The sequence below is a fragment of the Canis lupus genome, chromosome 20 (assembly GCF_048164855.1).
Source record: "Canis lupus baileyi chromosome 20, mCanLup2.hap1, whole genome shotgun sequence".
Lineage (NCBI taxonomy): Eukaryota > Metazoa > Chordata > Mammalia > Carnivora > Canidae > Canis > Canis lupus.
In genome coordinates, this window is record NC_132857.1 from 49,013,927 (window position 1) to 49,041,143 (window position 27,217).

The window sequence follows — 27,217 nt, forward strand, 5'->3', positions numbered from 1 at the left end:
TGCAATACATCCCTAAAGCACATTCAACATAACTACAGATCTAAAGCATTATGATGAACTTAATTTCATTCTAGATTTAGAAATTTTGCTAACAAATTTTATCACATAAAAAGAATTAAGTCCCCTGTAGAAATTTAACTTCCTTTCACTGAAGAGATTGCAGTGCAAACCACATGAAATTAAACTTTTAATCTAGACAATAACCTAGACAAACAGAACATAGATATAAGAAGGGCTGAGGTAATACAGGAAGAGATTCTCATAATACAGCAAAAGGAATGTGCTATATGCCACTAAGGAATAAGTATTTGGGATATTACTTAATCCATGTTTTAAGTGAATCCTAGGTAAAGGGAAACATTTTATGAAGAAAGTTTCATTTATGACGCTTACCAGGTTTAGTAGTTATTATTTGTCCACATACATGTATATCCATCTACCCAAATAATTATTTACCATTACTCTAGGAACTTTTGTTAACCCAGACTGCTTCAGACACAGATTTGTCTCCCATTGTCAGTGTCAATCATATCAAGATGGGGCAAAATCCACAGCCCAATATTTTTGGTATCGTTTGTCTATTTTGTTGTTTCCCATATCATTCTCCCAAACCCAGGTCTTTTTATTACCTTTGTAATATCCTTCTGTCTCAAAGTCATTCTCTTCTTAAGTCCCTGCTGAGAACTCAGCTGACTGGTGAGTCACAACTGAACCACAGCTAAGGCATTCTGCTCCCAATGGCCTTTCTGGCCCTAAACGTTCCAGTTAAGTGCAGCTTTCCCTTAAAACAGTATCCAACCTGCCCATCTGAACATCATCACCTCCTAATGCCCAACTCATACTCTAAACTTCTGATAGAATGGCCTGCTTACAATTCATTTAAGAGTATTTTATTTCAATTTTTATTTATTAATTCTTTTTGTATTACGTGTGCTTGGCCCCCAGTGCAAAATCTCAAGTTCAATTTCTTTTTCTGAAGTTTCTTTCTTTTTTTTTTTTTTTTTTTTTTTTAAGATTTTATTTATTTACTTAAGAGAAAGAGAGGGCAAGCATGAGTGGATAGAGAGGCTGAGGGCAAGGAAGAAGCAGATTCTCCAATGAATGCAGAGCCCAAAACTGGGCTCCATCTCAGGACCCTGGGATCATGACCTGAGTCAAAGTCAGCAGCTTAAATAACTGAGCCACCCAGGCACTCTTGAAGTTTCTTTCTGAACCTTTTATTACAGCAAGAGCTTTTTATCCTTTAAACCTCATAGCATTTTGCTTGTACTTCTCCTAAGGTATTTATCATAGTGTTTTAATACAGTAGAGATACATTATACAGTATTTAAACTATGAATATTCAGCTAAACACATCAGTCCTAACAACAGCAATAGGGTTGTGCGTTTTATTTAGTTTTATTTAGTTTTATTTATTTTATTTTACATATTTTTAATTGGAGTTCAATTTGCCAACATATAGCATAACACCCAGTGCTCATCCCATCAAGCGCCCCCCTCAGTGCCCGTCACCCAGTCACCCCCACACCCCACCCACCTCTCTTTCCACCACCCCTTGTTCGTTTCCCAGAGTTAGGAGTCTCTCACGTTCTGTCTCTCTTTCTGATATTTCCCACTCATTTTTTCTCCTCTGCCCTTTATTCCCTTTCACTATTTTTTATATTCCCCAAATGAATGAGAACATATAATGTTTGTCCTTCTCTGATTAACTTATTTCACTCAGCATAATACCCTCCAGTTCCATCGACATCGAAGCAAATGGTGGTATTTGTCGTTTCTAATGGCTGAGGAATATTCCATTGTATACATAAACCACATCTTTATCCATTCATCTTTCGATGGACACCGAGGCTCCTTCCACAGTTTGGCTATTGTGGACATTGCTGCTAGAAACATCGGGGTGCAGGTGTTCTGGCGTTTCACTGCATCTGTATCTTTGGGGTAAATCCCCAACAGTGCAATTGCTGGGTCGTAGGGCAGGTCTATTTTTAACTCTTTGAGGAACCTCCACACAGTTTCCCAGTGTGGCTGCACCAGTTCACATTCGCACCAACAGTGCAAGAGGGTTCCCCTTTTCTCCACATCCTCTCCAACATTTGTTGTTTCCTGTCTTGTTAATTTTCCCCATTCTCACTGGTGTGAGGTGGTATCTCATTGTGGTTTTGATTGTTTTTCCCTGATGGCAAGTGATGCAGAGCATTTTCTCATGTGCATGTTGGCCATGTCTATGTCTTCCTCTGTGAGATTTCTGTTCATGTTTTTTGCCCATTTCATGATTGGATTGTTTGTTTCTTTGCTGTTGAGTTGGGTTGTGTGCGTTTTAATTAGTGTCTCATTTTATGTATGTATGTATGTATGTATGTATTTATTTATTTATTGTTTACTAGTTATTAAAATACCTTATAAACAAGCCAACAAACTTATCTGGGATGCGACCAAACAAACAGCAGTTTGTTGAAAAGACAATGGACTATATCTGGACTTGTTGGAAGACTGTGCAACACAGGCAAAATCATGTATACAGAAATCCATGGGCATTTTGTGAAATTTTAGAGGATGATCTCTAGTATACGTGATTTGCTGTATGAGATAAATTTGAACCAATGATTGATTGGATGCAAGCACACATTAGTCACTGACCTTGAGACCCAACTCATAGGTTACAATCTACATATTCATAGTCATGTATATTTCTGTTTCATTAATTTAATGGCAGTATAATTGGGAAGGAAACTATTTATCTCAATGTTACTAGTGTCTTCAGTAGTACCTTAAACATGGTGGGCACTTAACACATGTTTTTGTTACCTTAAATAAAATGTAGCAAGGCTATCTCTACAGCCATAAGATCTCAAATGGAAAACAGTCATGGGAATCAAATAATTCATTTTTTCTAAATTTTAAAATACTGCAAATAAACTATTTTAGGACTCGGTTACATAGCTTATAGAGCTTTGAAAAGCATATGTAGTCTAAAGAGCTCTTCACATCTTGCCTTACTTAACTTTCTAAATTGAAAACTTTCAGGACAGTAATATCATGTATTTTGGTATTTGCTGAATTGTAGTGGATTTTCGCATTAATCACACAAAGGATAACAACAGCAAACAAGACAAGGCAAATGCCAAAAACAAACACAATGAACAACTTGACTTTTAAAAACGAAGCCTAGTGTAGCGTCTGCTACAATCACAGTGAGTACAATTTAAATACGGCTGTCTGAATGAAAGATGAAATGAGACACTGTGCCTTACAGGGGTACACAGAAGAAAAAAAGCTCCAAGAGACAATTTCTTTTTAGTGGCAGCAGTACCACGCAACCCAGAAGGCAAAGAACAGTAGCAGACATAGAAGCAAAAACTCACCTAAAAGATAGCCAATCTGGCCACATCAGATGTGATGCTATCCTAGTAATAGCCCCGCTGACTGTGGCGCTCTCAAATACAAGGGGAAACTAAGTCCATAAAAATTGACTTGCTTTTATTTTGCTCAATTTTCCCTCCTTTCTTTCCAGCTCTCCTGTCAAGTGCTCTAATTTTGGAAGTGTTTCAGATCAACTCCACAGAGGGCTGTGTTTTGTTACTTTGCAATCAGCAACTCAAAAAGTCATACCACTTTTGTTCAGAGCTACTCTGTTACTTCCAAATTGGTCTGGGATACTGAAAAACAGCATTGGAGGTAACGCTTAGGAGAAGAAAAGAAAAATCCTATTTCTCCCTTTGACTTTTTTTTTGTTGTTGTTAATTTCCCTCTTCGGCATTTTGATTATCTATTTCATTTCAGATCTATACCTTATTTTACATCAGAAAAGGATTTCCCACTTGGTTATGTTGATAATGCAGATTTCAGGAGGTCCAGATCACAAAGCTCCTTTCTGAGTAATCAAATGTAACCCTGGCCGTTGCAGGAAGTTTTAAACTTGAACATTAAATTGTATTTCAAATGAGTTCTCACTTAAACTTTTAGTTTAGGGTAACTATGGCTGGAGCTTGCAACTATAACAATCAGAGTGTTTGGACAAATGGAGGGTTTTTTTTGACATTTAAAGTGAACCTCCCATTTTAGGGTATATGCAATCTGACCCAGGATAAAAGCTACAAAGATCTAAACTACATGAAGGTAGACCATATTATGACTCTATGTCAGGCCTGTGTCACCTTTAAAGAAACATTAGACTAGCAATTTAATATTCTCAGTTTCTCAAAAAACATCTTTGGAAACTTTGATTTACAAGACAGAATAAATCCTCTTAAAATCTGACTTCCTGATCTCCTTGTAACTCCTATACCTAAGAGATGTTCCCAAATTCTCTCTCCTCTATCTAAATTTCCCTAACTTTCTAGCCTGGACCACTTGGATAATGATAGTGTCTACCTTCCCCACTCCATCCACTTTCTGATCTGTTTTTTTCTCACTTCTCCAGAGCAGTTTTCACTTTCCAGTGTAAATCAATCTTCTCTAAGAGTTCTAATTTCTTACATTACCTAGGACTCTGATCAACATCACAGAAAAGCAAAAAACACACAGAGAGAGGTAGGGGAGGCAAAAAGGGTGAAAACACTCAATAATCAACTTCTCCCAAAACCCACCCTCCTTCCCATTTAAGTGCTCTGCTTAGAGCAGTCTTACTTCTGCTTTGGAATCACTTGGAGAGCTTTTTACAAAATTCAATACCGGAGCCCCAAATCAATTAAATCTATCTCTGGGGTGGAGCTGAGACATTTTAAAGAGTCCTTCCCAAGTGAAATTAATCATAGCGAAAGTTGAAAAATGCTGCTTTGGATATTTTTTTGTGTTCCACAAAGGCAGAAAGCAGGCACTATACACTATGTATATAGTACATTATATATATTTTTTATATATTTTTTCCTAAAAATATATTTTTTTTAGGAAATTATAAAATTTCCTATAAAATTATATTTTATATATATTTTTTTTCCTAAAGAATTTGGTGATGTGGTACCATCACCACAGAAGAATGGTGGTGATGGTATTGGAGAGAGGAGTATAGCTGAGTGGTGACTGTCATAGGTGGGCATAGGGTGGTGCATGGGTAAACTAGAAGAATGTGTAATCTGAGTCCCCTGCACACTTTGGCCACCATTAGACCTAAGGGCAATTCCCATATTTCTGATTACCACACTTGGAGCAGGAAAAACATCAGTTAACTATGTGACCTACCACAGCACCTAATTCCAGGGACTCTACAAAAAGTAAGAAAGGTTTGTCATTCACTGGATTTTTTTCTTCCCCAGGTATTAAGATTGTTACTAGATGTTCTAGCAAACACAGGTCTGTCTACACTCCTACTTGAGCCTACAAAAATACCAGGGCTTAGAAGGTCAAGTAGTTACAGTAGTATTGTCTGATGCTATTATAAGGAAAACAGTTAAGTTGGCAAGGCCTCCATCCAGAACTTTGGGTGAGCTGCTTGAGTCTCCTGACTAAGGTCAAGGTGTCCATTTATCCACACAAATTAGCCTCTGGTTTGTTGGTAATTCATTAACAAGAGACAGAAACCGCGCTGGTAGCCATACAAGTACAGAGTCTATCTCCCTGCTGTGTATATGAGCTCTTTAATATGGACTTTTTTGTTGTTGTTGTTGTTGTTTTGTTTTTAAATTCCAACTAGTTAACATACAGTGTAATATTTGTTTCAGGTGTACAGTTTAGGGATTCGACACTTGCACACAACACCCAGTGCTCATCACAGCCAACTGCCCTCCTTAATCTTCATCACCTATTTAACACATTTCCCCACTGGTAACCAACAGTTTGTTCTCTATAGAGTTAAGAGTCTTTCTTGGCTTGACTCCCCCTCTCTCTCTTTTTCCCTATGACCATTTTTTTGTTGTTGTTTCTTAAATTCCATATATGAAAGAAATCACATAGTATTTGTCTTTCTCTGACTTTTTCGTTTAGTATAATATTCTTTGGTTCCATACATGTAGTTGCCAATGATGAGATTTGATTCTTTTTGATGGCTGAGTAATGTTATATTCCATTATATATATGTAATTTTATATATATACATATATGCAATATACTCATATATACAAGTAATATTCCATATATTCCATATATATGGAAATTCCATAAATGGAATATTTATCTATATCTCACATCTTTTTTATCTATTCATCAGTCTATGAACATTTGGGCTTTTTCCATAATTTGGCATATAATACCAAAATAATGCTGCTATAAACAATCAGGGTATACGTATTCCTTTGAATTAGTATTTTTGTATCTTTAGGGGAAATACCCAGTAGTGCATTTGCTGGCTTGCAGGGTGGTTCTATTTTTAACATTTTCAAGAACCCTCCTCCGTACTGTTTTCCAGAGTGGCTGTACCAGTTTGCATTCCCATGAAGTGTAAAAGATTTCCCCTTTCCCCCATCCTCGCCAACATATCGTTTCCTATGTTGTTAATTTCAGCCATTCTGACTGATGTGAGGTGTAACTCATTGTTTTGACTTGTATTTCTCTGATGTTACATGATAGCAAGCATTTTTTTTCATATGTCTGCTGGCCATTGTATGTCTTCTTTGGAAAAATGTCTCTTCATGTCTACTGTCTATTTTTAATTTCATTATTCATTCTTTGGATGTTGAGTTTTATAAGTTCTTTATAAATTTTGGATACTAAACTTTTATCAGATATGTCATTTACAAATACCTTATCCCATTCCATAGGTTGCTTTTTAGTTCTGTTGATTGTTTCCTTTGCTGTGCAGAAGCGTTTTATTTTGAAGAAGTTCCAGTAGTTTAGCTTTGCTTTGGTTTCCCTTGCCTCCGGAGACCTATCTAGTAAAAAGGTGCTACAGCCAATGTAAAAGTAGTTACTGCCTATGCTCTCCTCTAGGATTTTGATGGTTTTCTGTGTTACATTTAGGTCATTCATGCATTTTAAGTTTATTTTTGTTTATGGTGTAAGAAAGTGGTCCAGTTTCATACTTCTGCATGCGACTGTCCAGTTCTCTCAATATCATTTGTCTAAGTCCTTGTCTTCTTCCCATTGGATATTCTTTCCTACCTTGTGGAATATTTATTGACCATAGAGTTGTGGGTTTATTTCTGGGTTTTCTATTCTGTTCTAATAATTTTTGTGTCTATTTTGGTGCCAGTACCATACTGTCTTGATGACTACAGCTTTGTAATATAACGTAAAGTCAATATCATTTGTCTAAGTCCTTGTCTTCTTCCCATTGGATATTCTTTCCTACCTTGTGGAAGATTTATTGACCATAGAGTTGTGGGTTTATTTCTGGGTTTTCTATTCTGTTCTAATAATTTTTGTGTCTATTTTGGTGCCAGTACCATACTGTCTTGATGACTACAGCTTTGTAATATAACGTAAAGTCCAGAATTGTGATGCTCCCCCCCCCCTTTACTTTTCTTTTTCAAGGTTTCTTTGGATATTCCAGATCTTTAGGTCTTTTCTGGTTCCCTACAAATTTCAGGATTGTTTGTCATAGCTCTGTGAAAAATGCTGTTAGTATTTTGATGGAGATTGCATTAAATGTGTAGATTGCTTTGGGTCATACAGACATTTTAACAATATTTGTTCTTCTGATCCATGAGCATGGATTGTCTTTCCATTTCGTTGTGTACTTTTCAATTTCTTTCATCACTGTCTTATAGTTTTCAGGCCACAGGTCTTTTGCCTCTTTGGGTAGGTTTATTCCTAGGTATCTAATGGTTTTTGATGCAGTTGTAAATGGGATCAATTCCTTGATTTCTCTTTCTGCTGCTTCATTATTGGTCTATAGAAATGCAATAGATTTCTGTACATTGATCTAATATCCTGTGACTTTACCGAATTTGTATATCAGTTCAGCAATTTTTTGGTGGTGGCTTTTGTGCTCTCTATGTAGAATATCATGTCATCTGCAAATAGTGAAAGTTTGACTTATTTCTTGCTGATTTGGATGGCTTTTATTTCTTTTGTCTGATTGCTGTGGCTAGAACTTCTAGTACAATGCCAAATAACAGTGGTGAGAGTAGACATCCCTGTCTTGTTCCTGAGCAAAGAGGAAAAGCTCTCAGTTTCTCACCATTAAGGATATTATCTGGGGTTTTTCATATACTGCTCTATTATGAGGTATGTTCCCTCTAAACCTACTTTGTTGAGGCTTTTTATCAGGCATGGATGTTACACTTTGTCAAAAAGCTTTTTTTCTCCATCTATTGAAAGGATCATATGGTTCTTGTCCTTTCTTTTATTAGTGTGGTATATCACACTGATTGATTTGCAAATATTGAATCACTCTTGCAACCCAAGAATAAATTGCGCTTGATCGTCAGGATTGATTCTTTTAATGTACTGTTGGATTTGGTTTGGTAGCATTTTATTGAGAATTTTTGCATCCGTGTTCATCTGGGATATTGGCCTGTAGTTCTTTTTCAGTGTTGTCTTTTTTTTTTTTTTTTTTTCAGTGTTGTCTTTAACTGGATTTGGCATCAGAGTAATATCAGCTTCATAAATTGAATTTGGAAGTTTTCCTTTCTTTCTATTTTTTGAAATAGTTTAAGAAGAATAGTTATTAACTCTTCTTTAAATGTTTAGTAGAAGGGCACCTAGGTAGTTCAGTCAGCTAAGTATCCAACTCTTGATTTCAGGCACAAATCATGGTCTTATGGTCGTGAGGTCAAGCCCCACATCGGGCTCCCCTCTCACCTGGGAGTCTGCTTGAGATTCTTTCTCCCTCTCCTGCCCTTTCCCTCCCATGCTCTCTCTCTCTCTCTCTTTCTAATGAATAAATAAATGTTTGGTAGAATTCCCCAGGGAAGCCATCTGGCCCTGGACTTCTCTTTGTTAGGAGATTTTTTTTATTACTGATTCAATTTCTTTGCTGGTTACCAGTCTATTCAAGTTTTCTATTTTTCCTGTTTCACTTCTGGTAGTCTATTTGTTTCTAGGAATTTATCCATTTTTTTTCCAGGTTGTCCAATTTGTTTACATATAGTTTTTCATAATATTCTCTTATTACTGTTTCTATTTCTGTGGTGTAGCTGTTATTTCGCCTTTCTCACTTGTGATTTCATCTATTTGGGTCCTTTCTCATTTCTTTTTTATAAGTCTGGTTAGGAGTTTATCAATTTTATTAATTTTTTCAGAGAACCAGTTCCTGGCTTTGTTGATCTATTGAGTGTTTTGTTTTGTTTTGCTTCTAAATCATTTATTTCTGCTTTGATCTTTATTATTTCCCTCTTATGACCACCTTTCCAGCATCCCAAAGGTTTTGAATAATTTTCATGTTTAACTTTTTAAATATTTTAAATTTCTTCTTTAATTTCCGTGTTGACCCATTTATTGTTAGTAGCATGTTTATTTGTTTATTTGTAGCATCCGTGTATTTATGGTCTTTCCAGTTTTTTGTTTTTTTTTTTTTCTTGTGGTTGACTTCAAGTTTCATAGGGTCGTGGTCAGAAAATAATGCATGGTAAGATCTCAATACTTTTGTACTTGTTGAGGTCTGATTTGTGACCCAGTATGTGATCTGTTCTGGAGAATGTCCAAAGTATACTTCAAAAAACTGTGTTTTCTACTGCTTTAGGAATGTTCTGAATATATCTTTTAAGTCCAAATGGTCCAGTGTGTCATTCAAAGTCATTGTTTCCTTGTTGATATTCTGCTTAGATGATCTGTCCATTGGTGTAAGTGGGGTGTTAAAGTCCCCTACTAGTATTGTATTATTATTAATGAGTTCCTTTTATGTTTGTTATCAATTGTTTTATATATTTGGGTGCTTCCAAGTTGGGAGTATAAATATTTACATTTGTTAGATCTTCTTGTTAGATTGTTCCTTCTATTATGATATAGTGCCCTTCTTCAATTCTTGTTAGCCTTTGGTTTAAAATCTTCGTTTCTCTAAGTATCACTAGTCCAGCTTTCTTCTGCTATCTATTTGCATCATAATTCTTTCTCCATCCCCTCACGTTCCATCTACAGGTGTCTTTAGGTCTCAAATGAGTTTCCTGCAGGCAGCATATAAATGGGTCTTGCTTTTTTTAATCCATTTTGATATCCTTTGTTTTCTGATTAAAGTGTTTCATACACTTACATTCAGAGTAATTACTGATAGATATGTATTAGTGCCATTTCATTACTTGTTTTGCCATTGTTTCTGGAGATTTTCTCTGTTCCTTTCTTATTGTTGTTACCTTTGGTCTTTCCTTTTCCACTCAAAGAGTCTGCTTTAATATATCTTGCAGGGCTGGTTTAATGGTCATGAACTCCTCTGGTTTTTGTTTGGGAAGCTCTTTATCTTTCCTATTCTGAATGATAGCCTTGCTGGATAGAGTATTCTTGGCTGCAGATTTTTCCCAATGGACATTTTGAATACATCATGCCACTCTCTTTTGGCTTGCCAAGTTTCTTTGGAGAAATATGCAGCTAGCTTTATGGCTCTTTCCTTGTCAGTTCCTTTGCTGCTCTTGAGATTTTTTTTCTTTATCACTATATTTTGAAACTTTAATAACAATGTGCCTTAGTGTTGGCCTGCTTTTGTTGATGTTGATGGGTGGGCTTAGTTTTATTACCAAAGTACCTATACCTTCTCCTAGCGGACTGTTGTTGAAATCTCTCCATTCTCTACATAAATACCTTATCTTGTTGATATGCAAACATATATTCAACATACAAATACAGAGAAGTCACTTTGCTCTAGTTCTGAAGTCAATGTGAAGCAAATTGCAATACAAACAGAAGGTGGATGACTTTCAGACCACAAATATTCCCTACTATTGAACTGTAGTCATTTACCTAGTTGTATTTTTCTGCCTAATTACCACTATGTCTAGACTATTTTAGTAGCATGCTCTAACCAGGATCCTGAGTACTACTTTCCTAAGTTTCTAAAAAGAACTCCACCCAAATTTCTCAAGGTTCTCATAGCAAGTAGCCAGTGAGTGTCAGTTCTAAAGCAAGACTCAGAGTACCAGTCAATGTCCCAGATAATCTTTTACCATTGGAGATGAATAAATGCCTTGAAATACTCTGAATATAACAACTATGATTTCCATCATCCACAAAGAGCTACAATTTAAGAAAGTCTAAACCCATGGAGGTTGAATTTCAAACATGCCTCCAGTTTTTAATTTCACAAAGAAGCCCAATGGTCTCTAGTGTCCCTCTCCACAGTATTCTAAGACACATTAAAGGGTTTAGGGTAAATCTTTGTTTACCCTTTGCACCATGAGTTAGTGATATTGTAACCACATGAAACTATGCTTTTGCATATTTTGGTATTTTTCAGACTTTTGTTAGAAGTATAGTTGGGTACTGAACCATAAATTTTAGTCCCCAAAATATAATCCACATAGAGTTAGTCTAGGGTCTTCCCAATCCCATATTGGCTCAAGTCAAACAGGCTAGATATTTACAAAGCAATCTAAGCATTTTATAATCCTCTCAAACTGTTATAAGAGGGGACGCTATTCATAATATATTGCTAAACTCCCAAAATCTATTTCATTTTTTCACAGTAGCTGTTCCAATATTCCAATATTCCAATATTTCTCCCTTACTCTAAACTTCCTAAAACTTTTTCTTCAAACAACCTATTTGGATCTTCTATTTGCCCAGGTCTCCACTACCTTCCTGGATTTATTGTTTTCTCCTAGTATAGCCAAGTTCAAAGGAAGAACAGACAAGGCCTAAATCTATAAATGTTCTCACTTTACCTATTTTAATTTCAAAAGGATATTCATACATCCAATCTATAGGTAATACACATAAAAAGTACAGATTAAAATGAGGTTTGGCAATATTAAAATAAATTGGCTAATATTAATATTTTGCCCATCTTAACATGAGCTAAAATGTCAGTAAATATTTTGGGGGAAACTTCCATGTGCTTTTTTTCACAACGGGTTTGCCACCAGAACAGAGGTGTCATGAAAACCACCGCTAAACCTAAACCAAAATGGGAAAGGAAAAGACTCACATCAACATCATCGTCATTGGACACGTAGATTCGGGCAAGTCTATCACTACTGGCCATCTGATCTAAAATGTGGTGGGATTGACAAAAGAACTATAGAAAAATTTGAGAAGGAGGCTGCTGAATGGGAAAAGGCTCCTTCAAGTATGCCTGGGTCTTTAATAAACTGAAAGCAGAATGTGAACGTGGTATCATCATTGATATCTCCCTGTGGAAATTCTGGACCAGGAAGTATTATGTGACCATCATTGAGCCCCAGGACACAGAGACTTTATCAAAAACATGATTACAGGCACATCTCAGGCTGACTGTGCTATTCTGACTGTTGCTGCTGGTGTTGGTGAATTTGAAGCAGGTATCTCCAAGAATGGGCAGACCCGTGAGCATGCCCTTCTGGTTTACACACTGGGTGTAAAACAACTAATTGTTGGTGCTAACAAAATGGATTCCACTGAGCCACTCTACAGCCAGAAGAGATACGAGGAAATCGTTAAGGAAGTCAGCACGCACATTAAGAAAATTGGCTACAACCCCAACACAGTAGCATTTGTGCTAATTTCTGGTTGGAATGGTGACAACATGCAGGAGCCAAGTGCTAACATGCCCTGGTTCAAAGGATGGAAAGTCACCCGTAAAGATGGGAATGCCAGTGGAACCACACTGCTTGAAGCTCTGGATTGCATCCTGCCACCAACTCATCCAACTGATAAGTCCTAGCTGTCTCTCCAGGACATCTACAAAATTGGTGGTATTGGTACTGTCCCAGTGGGTCAAGTGGAGACTGGTGTTCTTAAGCCTGGCATGGTGGTCACCTTTGCTCCAGTCAATGTTACAAATGAAGTCAAGTCTGTTGAAATGCACCATGAAGCTTTGAGTGAGGCTCTTCCTGGGGACAACGTGGGCTTTAATGTCAAGAACATATCTGTCAAAGATGTTCATCGTGGCAACATGGCTGGTGACAGCAAAACAAAACACCAATGGAAGCAGCTGGCTTCACGGCTCAGGTGATTATCCTGAACCATCCAGGCCAAATCAGTGCTGGATATGCACCTGTGCTGGATTGTCACATAGCTCACATTGCTTGCAAGTTTGCTGAGCTGAAGGAGAAGATAGATCGTTGTTCTGGAAAAAAGTTGGAAGATGGTCCCAAGGTCTTGAAATCTGGGGATGCTGCCATTGTTGATATGGTTCCTGGCAAACCTATGTGTGTTCAGAGCTTCTCTGACTATCCTCCTCTGGGCCGTTTTGCTGTTCATGACATGAGACAGACGGTTGCTGTGGGTGTCATCAAAGCAGTGGACAAGAAGGCAGCTGGAGCTGGCAAAGTCACCAAGTCTGCCCAGAAATCTCAGAAGGCTAAATGAATATTATCCCCAATACCTGCCACCCCAGTCTTAATCAGTGATGGAAGAAAGATCTCAGAACTGTGTGTGTCAATTGGCCATTTAGGTTTAATAGTAAAAGATGGGTTAATGATAACAATGCATCATAAAACCTTCAGAAGGAAAGGAGAATGTATTGTGGATCCCCCCCCCTTTTTTTTTGTGCCTGAGTGGCAGCTTTAAGTTACTAGTTTTTAAAATCAGTACTTTTTAATGGAAACAACTTGACCAAAATCTGTCACAGAATTTTTTTTTAAATCTTTTTTTTTTTTTTTTAATTTTTTATGATAGTCACACAGAGAGAGAGAGAGAGAGGCAGAGACACAGGCAGAGGGAGAAGCAGGCTCCATGCACCGGGAGCCCGACGTGGGATTCGATCCCGGGTCTCCAGGATCGCACCCTGGGCCAAAGGCAGGCGCTAAACCGCTGCGCCACCCAGGGTTCCCTGTCACAGAATTTTGAGACCCATTAAAACAAAAGTTTAATGAGAAATAAAAAAAGAAACTTCCATGTACCAAGTACTGAATATTATCTCATTTATTTTAGCATATTTTGAAATGCATTGTTAAATTGAAAAATGTAATTGTGCTACACAGGTTCCAGAGAAGTAGTATTCCTTTTTCCCAATAAAGGACATGGAATAATACAGGTCAAATGGTTTATTATTGGTCTATATTAAAGCATAGCTCCGTCACTTTTAGATGTCTAGGAGCAAGACATTACCTGATTAAAGTAAATTAAGTTTATACTACCCAAGGATATTATTCAAATATTTCTCATTAGACGACAAGAGATTGAAAAAATGGTCTGCTAGAAGGAACTTATCATTTCATAGAAAAGCTGTGTTACTGAACATTTGAAAAAATTATGGTAGTCTCAATAAACTCAGTTGAATGTGTGTGTGTGTGTGTGTGCACACTCAAAAGGCTAAAGTAGTTACTAATCTTTAAATCAATCTTAGGTTTGACACTTAAATGTGTTCTCTCTGCCTTGAGTTTTATGTTTGACGGGGAAGTTCATATTTCCATAATTCCATTTGTCCATATCTTGCATCAGAAAATACACATAACAGAATTTTCCTATCTCAAAAAACTGTAATGGACTATTTCAGAACTTAGTTCACTTATATATCCTACTGGGCTGATATAGTCAATATAGTCAAATAGTTAATATTTTCATGTTATAATATAACTGACAAGTAATGCATTCTACTCAAAAGTTCATGACACATCCTGCTTTTAGGTAAAATACTACAACTTAACATTTTGCTTTAGGTCTGTAGTTGTGAAACCATGATTCACCTAAAAGGAGATCTTTCTATAGATCCAATTAAGTAAGTTTCTTGTGTCAAGATTCACCCAAAAGAGCAATCATAAAACGTGTTTTAAGAGAAACTCCTTGAGGATAATCTCTAATTAAAAATATTTTCTTTAGGCTCAGGACTAAAACTAAAGATCTGACCAAAAACTGTCATTACAGATTTTAAGATCCAATTTTGTAAAGTGAATGCCTTAGGAGCTTGGCTAGATTCCAGTGAGGTAATTGCATTACATTTTCCTAATTTTTCAGAGAAGTTTCAAATGAATACAACCTTCTTTCTGACTCTAAGTGGGAAATGCTACCAAAGAGTAAGCAAACAAAAATTACGTGTGTGAATAAATGTAAACAGATAGATGGTAGATAATTGGAAATTGTTGGAAAGGCCACTGGTACCTCATCTGAAAGAAGAGCTCTACACTAGGGAAGAAAAGGACATGGAAAAATGTTGTTCTTGTGCCTCAGCCTCCAGATGGGTCTAAGTGTGATTCTTTATCACACCAAAATTTCTTGTATCCAATACCCTCCCAGGTTAACTTTTTGATGTCAACGACTAATGTTAGCTTTCCATGGAAATGTCATTTTAAAGAAAAAAGGATTAAAATCTTTTATTAAAAGCAGTAAAATTTTATATATTGTAATTAATTATACACATTTTATAAATTATGTAAAATGGTTACTCAGATAGGACAGATGAGCAGATGATCAGATAAGACAGATGAAGAAACAGATCTCAGACTTTTTTTCAGAAATTATTTATGTTTCAGTGCTTAAAAGTCTGAATGCACAATCTACCATTTTAGAAGTACTTGTGGTCAGTACAATTAAGACTATGTCTAATGCACAGCTTGTATCAAAATCCTTCTACACAGAAGAATTTTCTGAAACTGTTGAGGACATCAAACACCAGGCACTTAAGATACCATTTTTGTTTTCCTGTGACAACATTAGGAATGGACAGTTCATTTTAGCTTACTGCATCTGCCCTTTTTTAGTATGAAATTAAGTAATTTTTCAATTAAGCATCTTTCAAAACTTTTGAAATGTTCTGTGGGGGGCCCAGTTTGGTCTCCTTGTAAGGTAAGCTCTGTATACGGAGGATGTGGTCTAGCCAAAATAAAGTAAGCAACAGATTTAAAAATAATAATTACTACTATAGCATATCTCTAGATTTACCATTTCTACCTGTGCAAGTTAGAGGACAAAAGAAAGCTATGGCCCACCGGCCAAATTCAGCACATGGCCTGCTTTGTAGGACTTGAGATAAAAATGTTTTTGCATGTTTAAAGGTTTTAAAAACAAATACAAAAAAAGAAAGAAGGGCAGCCCTGGTGGCTTAGTGGTTTAGTGCCACCTTTAGCCCAGGGCGTAATCCTGGAGACCCAGGATTGAATCCCATGTTGGGCTCCCTGCATGGAACCTGCTTCTCCCTCTGCCTGTGTCTCTGCCTCTCTGTCTCTACGTCTCTCATGAATAAATAAATAAAATCTTAAAAAAAAAAGAATACAAATATGACCTATAATACTTAAAATATTTACTATCTAGCCCTTTTCAGAAAAAGTTTGCTGACAACTGACTTAAAGAAATAATAATAATAAAAAGGTCCTATTTCAATGGATTCTTCATGGTTAATTTGAGACAAAATTAGGTAAGCCAGAGTTTCCTCTGTATTTTCAGGTTTATGGGATTATTAAAGTCCAGACACCTCCCTACTACATCAGCTAAGACCACCTGGAACTCCAGGCCTCAGGCCAGGTCCCTTTAAGAAGAATAGCCTGGAGAAGCAGAGCTAGGTCTGTAGCTGAACACTGAGCCCATTACATGATCCAGTGAGTTCTGCCCATAAACATGCAGGTAAAGGCCGAGCACATTTTCAGCAGCTGTTACTGCTAAATAGAAAAATACACTTTCCATATGCCAAGCAAGACTTTGGAAAGGTCGTCTCAGCCACAGCTCAGAAATGGGGTGTGTGTGTGCGTGCGCATGTGTGTGTGGATCAAACAGGATGTATATCCTGTCCTTGCTATACCCATGTTCAATGTCAGAAGATTATGTTTTTCTTATTTTTTAAAACATCTACGTAATTCAGCTGCTTTCATTTTTATTATAATAATAAAGTCCAATTTCAGTGTGGTGAAATGTAAAAGAAAAAAATCAACAACGTTGAACACAAATAAATAACCTTCAGCTTGATATTACTTCATCAAAAGCTTCCGAATGCCTCTTAGTACATGTTTTGAGCAATTTACTTTTTTCCTACACATCCATGTTAGAGAAGGATGCTTTCCACATTCCGGTTTTATTAAGCACATCACACTCCTTCATGGGAAATAAAAAATAAAACTGACCACATCATTTTTAACTCCAAGGACTCTTCACCAGCATCAAGAAGCTTAAAGAATATGAAATTTCAACAACTACTGATACAGGTTGTACACTGAGAAAAACTTATATGACCACTGAGAATTGGTTAATGTATGCAAGTAACAGTATTTAAGTTGTTACATTAGTATTTGCAAAGTTTTTAGTGGTATGATAAAGTATTAAAAATAAAAATGTGGGCAGCCCGGGTGGCTCAGCGGTTTAGCACCACCTTCCACCCAGGGTATGACCCTGGAGACCAGGGATCAAGTCCCACGTCGGGCTCCCTGCATGGAGCCTGCTTCTCCCTCTGCTTGTGTCTCTGCCTCACTCTCTGTGTCTCTCATGAATAAATAAATAAAATATTTTTTAAAAGATGTCTCAACAGTAGCACTGTTGAGGTTTTAAAAATATAAAATAAATAAAAAAATAAAATAAAATAAAATAAAATAAAATAAAATAAAATATTAAGCTTATAAGAAAGTTTAAGAATTACATGTCAACTATCTTATGGGGAAAAAAAATCAATAAATACACAGAACCAACTAGTGGTTACCAGAGAGGAGGTAGGTGAGGGGTTGGATGAAAGAAATGATGGGGATTAAGAGTACTCTTATCATGATGAGCAGGGAGTACAGTATTGTTGAATCTCTATATTATACACTTACACTAATATAACACTGCATGTTATTTAGACTGGATTTTAAAAAAAGCATGCTAAAAAAAAAGAAAGCAAAAAGAAAAAAAAAAAAAAGCACTGTAGCTAGCATAGACGCTGATTTGTACCCTCTGCCCCAATAACTCAGAATGTGACTGTTTTTAAAGACAGAGACTTTAAAGAGGGGATTAAGTTAAAATGAGGTTATTAAGGTGAGCCTTAATCCAACCTGACTGGTGTCCTTATAAGAAGAGGAAATTTGGACACACAAAGATGCCAGGAGCTCTGGCACAGAGGAAAGACCATGTGAGGCCACGGGAAAAGATAGACATCTGCAAGCCAAGGAGACAGGCCTCAGGGTATACCAAACCTGCCAACACCTTAACATGGATTTCTAACCTACAGAACTATGAGAAATAAATTTCTGTTGGTTAAGCCACCCAGTCTGTGGTATTCTGTTATGGCAGCCCTAGAAAATGGATACAACAAATATAATAATAAGATATTATTATTATTACATTTTGTTGGTGAGATTATGCTTGCATTTTATGCCTTTATACTTACTCTACTTATTATGGCCTGCTTTGTGAATACCTAAGTACTAAAGTATGCAAAGCATGGTTTGATTCTTATCTTTACAAAAGTAAATCTGGTAGATGTTAACTATATATCACTTTGACAAAAGTAGAAAAATGGAAAAATCCATCTCAACATTTCCCAACACACACACGTCTTAGGAATTATATAAAAACATATTGCTAATTATTCCTATAACATCTAAAGAACTGTCTATGTTTTACAGTTTGATAAAGGCTACTTGTGTCAAAATCATGTGTAACCAAAGCAAATCACTCATTGCTTTGGGACAGAAGTGTAAGTTTCTGATACACTTGAACAATAATTAAAGATTCCTAGGCAATTGCAGCCACAAATTATTTCTAGGAATCCATTCCTATTTTCTTTTTTTTTTTTTTAATTTTATTATATTTTGGGTTGGGGGGTGATGTAACTGGGTGATGGGCATTAGGGAGGGCATGTGATGTAATGAGCACTGGGTGTTCTTTGCAATGGATGAATAGCTGAACTCTACTTCTGAAACTAATGATGCATTCCTACTTTCTTTAGAGATCACTCCCTATCTCTCTCCTATCCTGCTTTCACTAAATTAGACCTAACATCTCTAAAACATTTCTTCTGATTTTTAAAACATATTGCCCCAAGGTTTTGATAAAGAGGAGATAAAGTGGTCAATTAGAAGTGATTTATTTGATAAAATCCATTGTCAGAGCCTGAATGGTGTTTGGCATATTTTCCCTAGGGAAGCATTTCAAGAGCTAAGGTATATATGCATGCTCCAAATGGGACAAATCAAAGTAATGGATGGTGATAGTGGAAACAATGCTACACAACTCCAAGTGAAATGAATGATTTCTCTTCCTGAGCCTATCACAGGTACAACTTTTCTTCCCAGTCGTTGGTGGGAAGAGTTATATTGGTTGACCATGTAAACCATCACTGTACAGTGCAATTAAGTTAAAACACTAGATATGTGAGTATGCTCATAGGAATGTTAGTATAGAAGCCTTCAGACAATGGCTAGACATAGGCAAAATTGTGAGGCAAATTATTTTTTTTGGCTGTCACCAGTTAAACAACTTTATGAAAAAAATATATAAGTAGACAGTTTATTATAAACATTAGTGATATCAAGAATGTGTGACACCCAAATAAAATACACAATACTCTTTATTTTAAGTTCTCTATAGCCAATTAATTCACACAAAATGCTTCCCTTTGATTTAGCCTCATTCTTGTCTTTGTAAACAATGTGTAAACATAATTGATGAGGAAGCATATTTCCAACATAAATGTCCTTTGATGAGTTTATGTCACAAAAGTATAACAACAAAGGTACATGTTATTTTCACTATGTTTGTCAATGACTGAAGAGAATTTTTCGCTGAATTGGATAGTACTTTTTGAATGTTGGAAGAATAGTTTCTCTGTTTATTGTGCTATTCACAATGGAGCAGCTACTGTCATGATACACTTTTAAGTTCAATCTACATTTTTAATGTTTCTTACCCACAACTTAATCTTAAGTCCATACCAGACGATCAACAAAACAATAAACCAAAATCTGATTTCTTTTATTTGCCAATTTTCATAGTATACATACTCTCATCATGACCAATTTTAAGTCTGCAACACGATGTCATTGAACAAGCAATTGGGAAGAGATGTACAAGAGAATACTCATATAGTATTTCCACCATGCAATTACAACAGGCTTAAATATTTCCAAGAGCAAAGATGGTAATTAAATGTAATAAAGCAAATAGAAAGTAATAAGTTTTGAATATTACTTTTGTTTTAATATAATTTATTAAAGTGTAAATTTACATATGTATAAATTTTTAACCATGACTGTGTTTAACAGCTGGCACTTATGAGTGTTTTAAGACAGCCCTAACACCTCACTATTGTATCAGCCAGCCCTCTTTCTTTCAAACCCCTTTTCTCTTTTCTCAGGATGCTTTATTCTAGTGCCCACATAACTCCACCTTTCCCCTGAGCAATTCTTCTACCTAGATATTCTTCTCTGCCTGCATTCTTCAGTCTTTCCGCAATCTGATCTTAATATTATAGGATTAGAAAGAATATGATAAATGCACACTAACACAGTACATGTCAAAAATAGCAAATATAAGTCCTGTGATACTAGTAATAACTGTAATACTAGAACTCCAAATAAATAAATCTCCAATGGTTAAATTTAATTCATGATGATATACTCGGCAAAAGATATTTGGGGGCAATAAAAATATTTTTCGGATTGGCATATTCTGTGCTAGTTAGTATAACTATTTGCACCTCTCTTTTGTGACCTTGGGATTAACAATCCTAAGTAATTAAGCTTCTTTTTACTAATACAGTCTAAAACACCCAATTCCACTATTACTCCTGTGGTCTAGTCATTGTGAACTACATTTTCACAAGAATGTCATGTTCCCTTTAGCCTCCAGGTGTTTGCTCAAAAAATGAGCACTGATCTCTACCATTCTCTATCCCTAGTCCTTGAGTTTAGCTTCAGATAGTCCTGTGTCAGGTGACCCAGAACTTGCCCTGAGAAATCTATTCCTCCTCTCACCCCCCTTTTTCTGAACTGGCAAGTCCCTCATAGGTACCCTATCCTGTCCTGTGCTATTCTTGTTTCATTCCACTCCGTAAATGTCTTGTTACGTTTCTACACCATTTGGCTGGGAATTCCACAAAGAGAGGGTGAAGAAGGTTACCTTGTTCATCAGTATTTTCTGACACCGAGAACAATGCCCAGCAACTTTGGTGCCACTGGGCAAATGCCAGTTGAATTGCAATGTTGATGATCCTGGGGAGGAAAAACCAGAGCACCCATATTATGAACGTGCTGCCTATTTGCTTCTCCCTCAGGATATGACTGTATTATTTTGAAGGTCTTTTAAAGAAGATACATTGTACTTGACTGGATTTGATTGGATCAGCCACTGGTTAACAATAAATGGCAGCAGCAGCAGCTTCCTGGAACACTTCCTTCTATATTCCTGAAAGCGCCCCGGGGGGATACAGAAAGTTGTTAAAAAGCCATGCCTAATTATACAAGCAAGCAAAGAAGAATCTCGAGTCACTAGGATCCAACTGAACATTTGCCTGCCTTATTTCATCAGCTTGAGAAATTCCAACACTCCACATAAGGTAATGACAGAAATCTTTAACCAGCATTTGCCAGGAATAGAGTAGCTACCTCTCTTCTGTAGTGAGTGTGAACCAGATGTGAAAATAAATGAAATCTTGACAAAACTTCCTGACTTTCCAACCTGATAGACTTAGTTTGTAGATAAGGAAAAGTTATGACACATTACATCATCCGTCAGACAACTGCTTAATTTGAATCTCAATTCCAGTAATCATTACCAGAAAAGAGAAAAATGATGTTTTTGATCAAAGCCAGTCAAAAAGGTTGTGTCCTCCTCCTCGCATTCTTTTGGAAGACAATCCTATTCAAATTTAAAACTGAAGCCACTTTTTCCCTTTCCTTACAGGGCTGAAACCTAAGAAAAGAACAGCACACTATTAAATACTATTACTAGCAGCTAGTACAAAAGGACAGGGATTTGCATTAGAACAAGTGCTAAGAGTTGAGCTTCAGGCAAGGAAAGATCATTATTTATAACAAGCGGATCTGCTTCTATATGATTAACGGAAGAACAGTGAATTAATGCTGTTATCTTAATATTGTTTAAATGGCCTCTACATGTGGTACGGAGCCAAGCCAGGCAGAGTGGTTAACACAAAATAAATGTCAATCCAAGAGAGATTTCTGGGAAACATTTTCACCCGGAGTAAATTTGCTTAATTAATGGCCTCAAAATGATAAGCTCTGATAAGCCTCTGCTGTATGGTATTATTTTATTTGGGGAAACAGGACACAGCCCTATGTAATGGGATTTTCTTCAGAGATGGGTAAAACTGGTGAGCTTCTGGATAATTATCAGCCATTTTAATGATTTCTTCTTTTCCAAATGTAGTTCATGCCCTAGGTTATCTGGGGAAATGGATGAGGAGAGTATGAAACTAGAATGGTTAGCATTTTATTACCTGTAGCGTTAACTGTCTGCTTGAACAAGAACTTGAATTTTTAAGGCACAAACAACCAGCTTTCTATTACCCATGAAATAAGACTTCATTAAATGACTGCTTTAGAATCAGCCACCCATAATAGTTGAAACTCCGTGTTAAAGCAGATTTAGATGGGAATGTGTTACTAATTGTCCTGAGATTAGAAGTGCCTTTATAAAGTGTGCTAAGCAGGAGCCCACATTTCAGGGATCTTGTTTCTGCCCTCAAAGCAAGCTTCAGGTATTGGATAACATCATCAGTGAATCCCTGGATATTTTTCTATCTCTTAAATTAAACTATGTAGGATGACGTTGTAGGCACAGGACAGGCTGATGGCAGAGGTGTGTACAAGGTAAGTATTTATAGTTTACACTACTTGAGATCTAAACTCAGAAGAATAATATTCCAAACAAATGATCGACAAATGGGATATTTCTAAATGGTACCAGGAATCCCTGAAGTGGTTTATAGAAATATACCCAAAGATACCAGAAGTTTCCCAATATATGGGATATGTGAGAGGAAGTTTGCCATTTTCTGAAGGATTCTTCACATTAATGTAGTAGGGAACCAGAGGAGATCAGATTGGCAGGTACCGTGGCACAGCCCAGCAAAGTCTCTTTCACTTTCTCAGGCAATAGAGGGAAGGTTAGAAAAAGTCTGCCCCCCCTCCCCCCATTTTAAGTGTCCTTTTGTTTGTTTGTTTTCTCTTTTTAGGGAAGACTGCTGCCTTCCTACCCTTCTCTACCCCTCTGGTGACAATCATCTGCTACATTCCTCAGCTTTTTTCAAAACCTGCCTGCTCATTGTCTTTTCTCTCTAGTAGTACTTAGCACGAAGGAGAACACTATAGCTCTTTTAGGATTTACATCCTGTGATACTAAAGTCAATACTGCTGTGACCTTTGGAAAGTGACCACGAAGTGACCTGAAAGTTGTATAACTCTTTAAGAAAAAAAATCCCTATAATAATCCCAGATTGCCTCCTATTGTGTATGCATTTTCACACCACTACATGAACTTCCATATTTTTGCTGTTTATTAAATTTTTAATTATTAATCTGAATGGATTTGAGATATAGATCTTGATAATCTGTACCCAGACCTGGTAAACTCTATAGCAAAGTATATCTGTACTCTTGTTGACTATCAATAATAAGAAATCAAATTTGGAAATTGTACGTTGGAGTTCATTCTGCTTTCCATGTAGTTACCCTTCTTAAATATGCCCAGAACACATAAGCGGAAATAAAATCTGTGTTTTTATTGCAGTATTTCTACCAAGTATTTTCCAAATAATAGACTATTTTCAAGACATTAAGAGAAAGAGCACCATGATCAAGCTCATTTGGAAAACGAGAGTTTTGTTGTTGTTGTTGTTTTTACTGTAGGGTTTCTCAGAATCCTTCATAGGTTAATGGACAGTGTGAAGCCCTAAGAGGAAATACAGAATATTGCATAAAACAAATTTACTTGATAATAAAATCTTTCTTTTGCAGTATCTTTACAGACTATTCTTTACACACATAGAACACAATTGGGGAAATTCTACTTCATGGCAAGTTTTCTGGTAAAACTCAATGTGACCTAGCGGGCTGTGCTGGGGAGGGGGAAAGATAGTATGCATACTGTCCTCAATATCCTCACTGCTATGTAAGTTACTAATAAAGTGTATGTGATGGGTTAAATTGTGCCCTCTAAAAATACATGCATACCTCATTTTATTGTGGCTTCACTTTATATTGCTTTGCAGATATTTTTTTTTTTTTTTTTTTTTACAAATTGAAGGTTTGTGGCAACCCTGCATCAACCAAGACCATCAGCACCATTTCTCCACCAGCACTTGCTCACTTTGTTTCTTTGTCTCACATTTTACTAATCCTCGCAATATTTTAAACTTTTCCTTATTGTTACATTTTTATGATAATCCCATCAGTACTACCTGATATTACTATCACTGGGGGTGCCATGAACCATGCCAATATAAAACAAAGTTAATGGACAAATGTTGTGTGTGTTCTGACAATTCCAACAGCTGCAACCTGACAACCATTTCCATATCTCTCTCCTTCTTCTTGGGCCCCCTTATTTCCACAAAAACACTGAAATTAGGCCAGTTAGTAACCATACAATGGCCCCTAAGTGTTGAAGTAAAAGAAAAAGTCACATGCCTCTCACCTTAAGTTAAAACCAAAAATGATTACGTTTGGAAGGCAACTAGAATTCCTACACCAGTTAGTCAAGTTGTGAATGCAAAGGAAACATTCTTGAAGAAATTAAAACTGCTACTCCAGTGAACACATGAGGAGGAAAGCGAAATGGCCTTATTGCTGATATGGAGAGAGTTTTAGTAGTCTAGAGAGAAGATCAAATGAGCCACAATATTCCCTTAGGCCTAAGTCTAGTCCAGAACAAAGCCCCAACTCTCTTCAAATCTATGAAGGCTGAACCAGGCAAGGAAGATGCAGAAGAAAGTGTGAAGCTAGCAGAGGTTGTGACGCTATGAAAAAAACAAACAAACAAAAAAGCAAAACAAAAACCTGTCTTTGTATCATAAAAGTGCAAAATGAAACAGGAAGTGCTAATGTAGAACATGCAGCAAGTTCTCCAGAAGATCTAGCTAAGAACATCAATGAAGGTGACTATGCTGAACGGATTTCCACTATAGATAAAATAGCTTTCTATTGAAAACTGCAGTCATCTAGGACCTTCATAGCTAAAGAGGAGAAGTCAATACCTGCCTTCAAAGCTTCAATGGACAGACGGAATTTCTTAAGGACTGATGCAGCTGGCAACAGGCAGTTAAAGCCAATGTTCACTGACCGTCCTCCAAATCTTAGGGCCATCTAGCATTATGCTAAATCTACTCTACCTTTGCTCTATAAATAGAACATTAAGCCTACATGGCATCTGTTTACAATATGGTATGCTGAATGTTTTAAGCCCACTGTTGAGAACTACTTCTCAGGGTGGAAAAAAGAATTTGTTTCAAAATTTTACTGCTCATTGACAGTGTACCTGGTCTTTCACGAGCTCTGATGGAGATGTACTATGAGATTAATGCTGTTTTCATGCCTGCTAACACAACACCCATTCTGTGATCAACTTTCAAGTACTACTATTTAAGAAATATATTTCACAAGGCTATAGCTACCATAGGTAGTAATTCTTTAATGGACCTGGGCAAAGTCCACTGAAACTCTTCTGAGAAGGATTCACTGTTCTAGATGCCACTCAGAACATTCGTGATTCATGGGAAGAAGTCGAAATATCAATACTCTCAGGAGTTTGGAAGAAGTTGATTCCAACCTTCCTGGATGACTTGGAGGGGCTCAAGACTTCAGTTGAAGAACTAACTGTGGATGTGGTGGAAACAGCATTAGAACTAAATTAGAAACAGAGCCTGAGGATATGACTGAACTGCTGCAATCTCATGATACAGTTTGAACAGATAAGGAGTTGCTTTTTATGGTTGAACAAAGAAAGTGGTTTTCTTGAGATGCAATCTGCTCCTGGGGAAGATGCTGTGAAAATTATTGAAGTGACAACAAAGCATTTAGAATATGACATAAACTTAGTTGGTAAAGCAATGGCAGGGTTTGTGAGGATTGCTTCTAATTTTGAAAGGAGTTGTACTGTGGGTAAAATGCTATCAAACGGTAGCACATCCTACAGAGAAATCTTTTGTGACAGGAAAATTTAACTAAAGGTATGGACTCCACTGTTGTCTTAAGAAATGGCCACAACCACCCCAACTTTCAGCAACCACCATCCTGATCAGTCAGCAGCCATGAGCATTGAGGCAAGATCCTCCACCAGCAAAAAGATAATGACCCACTGAAGGCTCAGAGGATGGTTAGCATTTTTTAGCAATAAGTATTTTTAAATTAAGGTATATACATTATATTTTTGGACATAATGCTATTTCATACTTAATAGACTGCTGTGTAGTATAAACAGCATTTATATGTACTAGGAAATAAAAAAAATTCGTTTGACTTGCTTTATTGTGATGTTTGCTTTATCTTGGCACTCTAAAACTGAAACTCTCTCTCTCTGAGGTATGCCTGTATGTTGAAAGTCCTAATTATAACATCTTTGAATACAACCTTTGCTGGAAATGTGGTCTTTGCAGATGGAATCAGTTTAAGGTGTGGTCATTAAGGTAAGCCTTAATCCAGGATGACTGGTCTCTTTACAAAAAGAGGGATATTTGGATACAGAGACAGACACATACAGAGAGAGGCAACACACAGGCACATAGGTAGAATGACATGTAAAAATGGAAGCAGGGTTTGGAGTGATGAATCTGCCAGTCAAGGATGTCAAAGACTGCTGGCTCTCACCAGAAGCTAGGAGAGAAGTGGTAAACAGACTTTCCCTGAGAGAGAATCAGCCCTGCTGACACCCTGATTTGGGACAGTGAGCCTCTAAGATTGACGGAATGAACTGCAGTTATCTAAGCCACTCGGTTTGTGATACCTTTTTAGGGCAGCCTTAGGAAATTAATAAAGGTTTTGCCCATATGAAGTGGTGTGCCTCTAGCGTAAATATCTAAAAATGTGGAAGTGGTTTTGCAATTAAGAAATGTGTAGAGGCTGAAAGAGTTTTGAGGTACTAACATGCCTTTAAGAAAGTGTTGGTAGAAATATGGATGTTGAATGTACTTTTGGTAAGAACTCAGACTGAAATGAGGAATATGTCATTAGAAAGTGGCAGAAAGGCGATCCTTGTTATATAGAGACAGAGAACCCGGCTGAGTTATTTTTACTGCTGGGAGGCAAGTTGAACTGATCAGGGATCAATTTAGGCATTTATTTGGCTGAGGAGATCTCCAAGCAAACTGTGGAAGGCACAACCTGGTTTCTCTTTGCTGCTTATAGCAAATGCGAGAAGA

The 27,217-nt window shown here is 36.8% G+C and overlaps 1 protein-coding gene and 1 long non-coding RNA gene across 4 annotated transcripts in view; both read right to left on the minus strand.

Annotated features, from left to right (window-relative positions):
• Positions 1-27,217, minus strand: part of LRP1B (LDL receptor related protein 1B) — a 1,825,680-nt gene that overhangs the window by 1,289,721 nt on the left and 508,742 nt on the right. The gene's annotated exons all lie outside the window — the stretch shown is intronic.
• The window catches only part of LOC140611943 (uncharacterized), a 106,465-nt gene that overhangs the window by 1,973 nt on the left and 77,275 nt on the right, over positions 1-27,217 (minus strand). For 2 of the 3 annotated variants that reach the window (XR_012013255.1, XR_012013256.1), the window contains exon 3: positions 20,962-21,053. The exons of the other annotated variant lie outside the window; for it this stretch is intronic. This is a non-coding gene — a long non-coding RNA (uncharacterized lncRNA). The remainder of the gene's footprint in view (positions 1-20,961; positions 21,054-27,217) is intronic. 3 annotated transcript variants of the gene reach the window in all.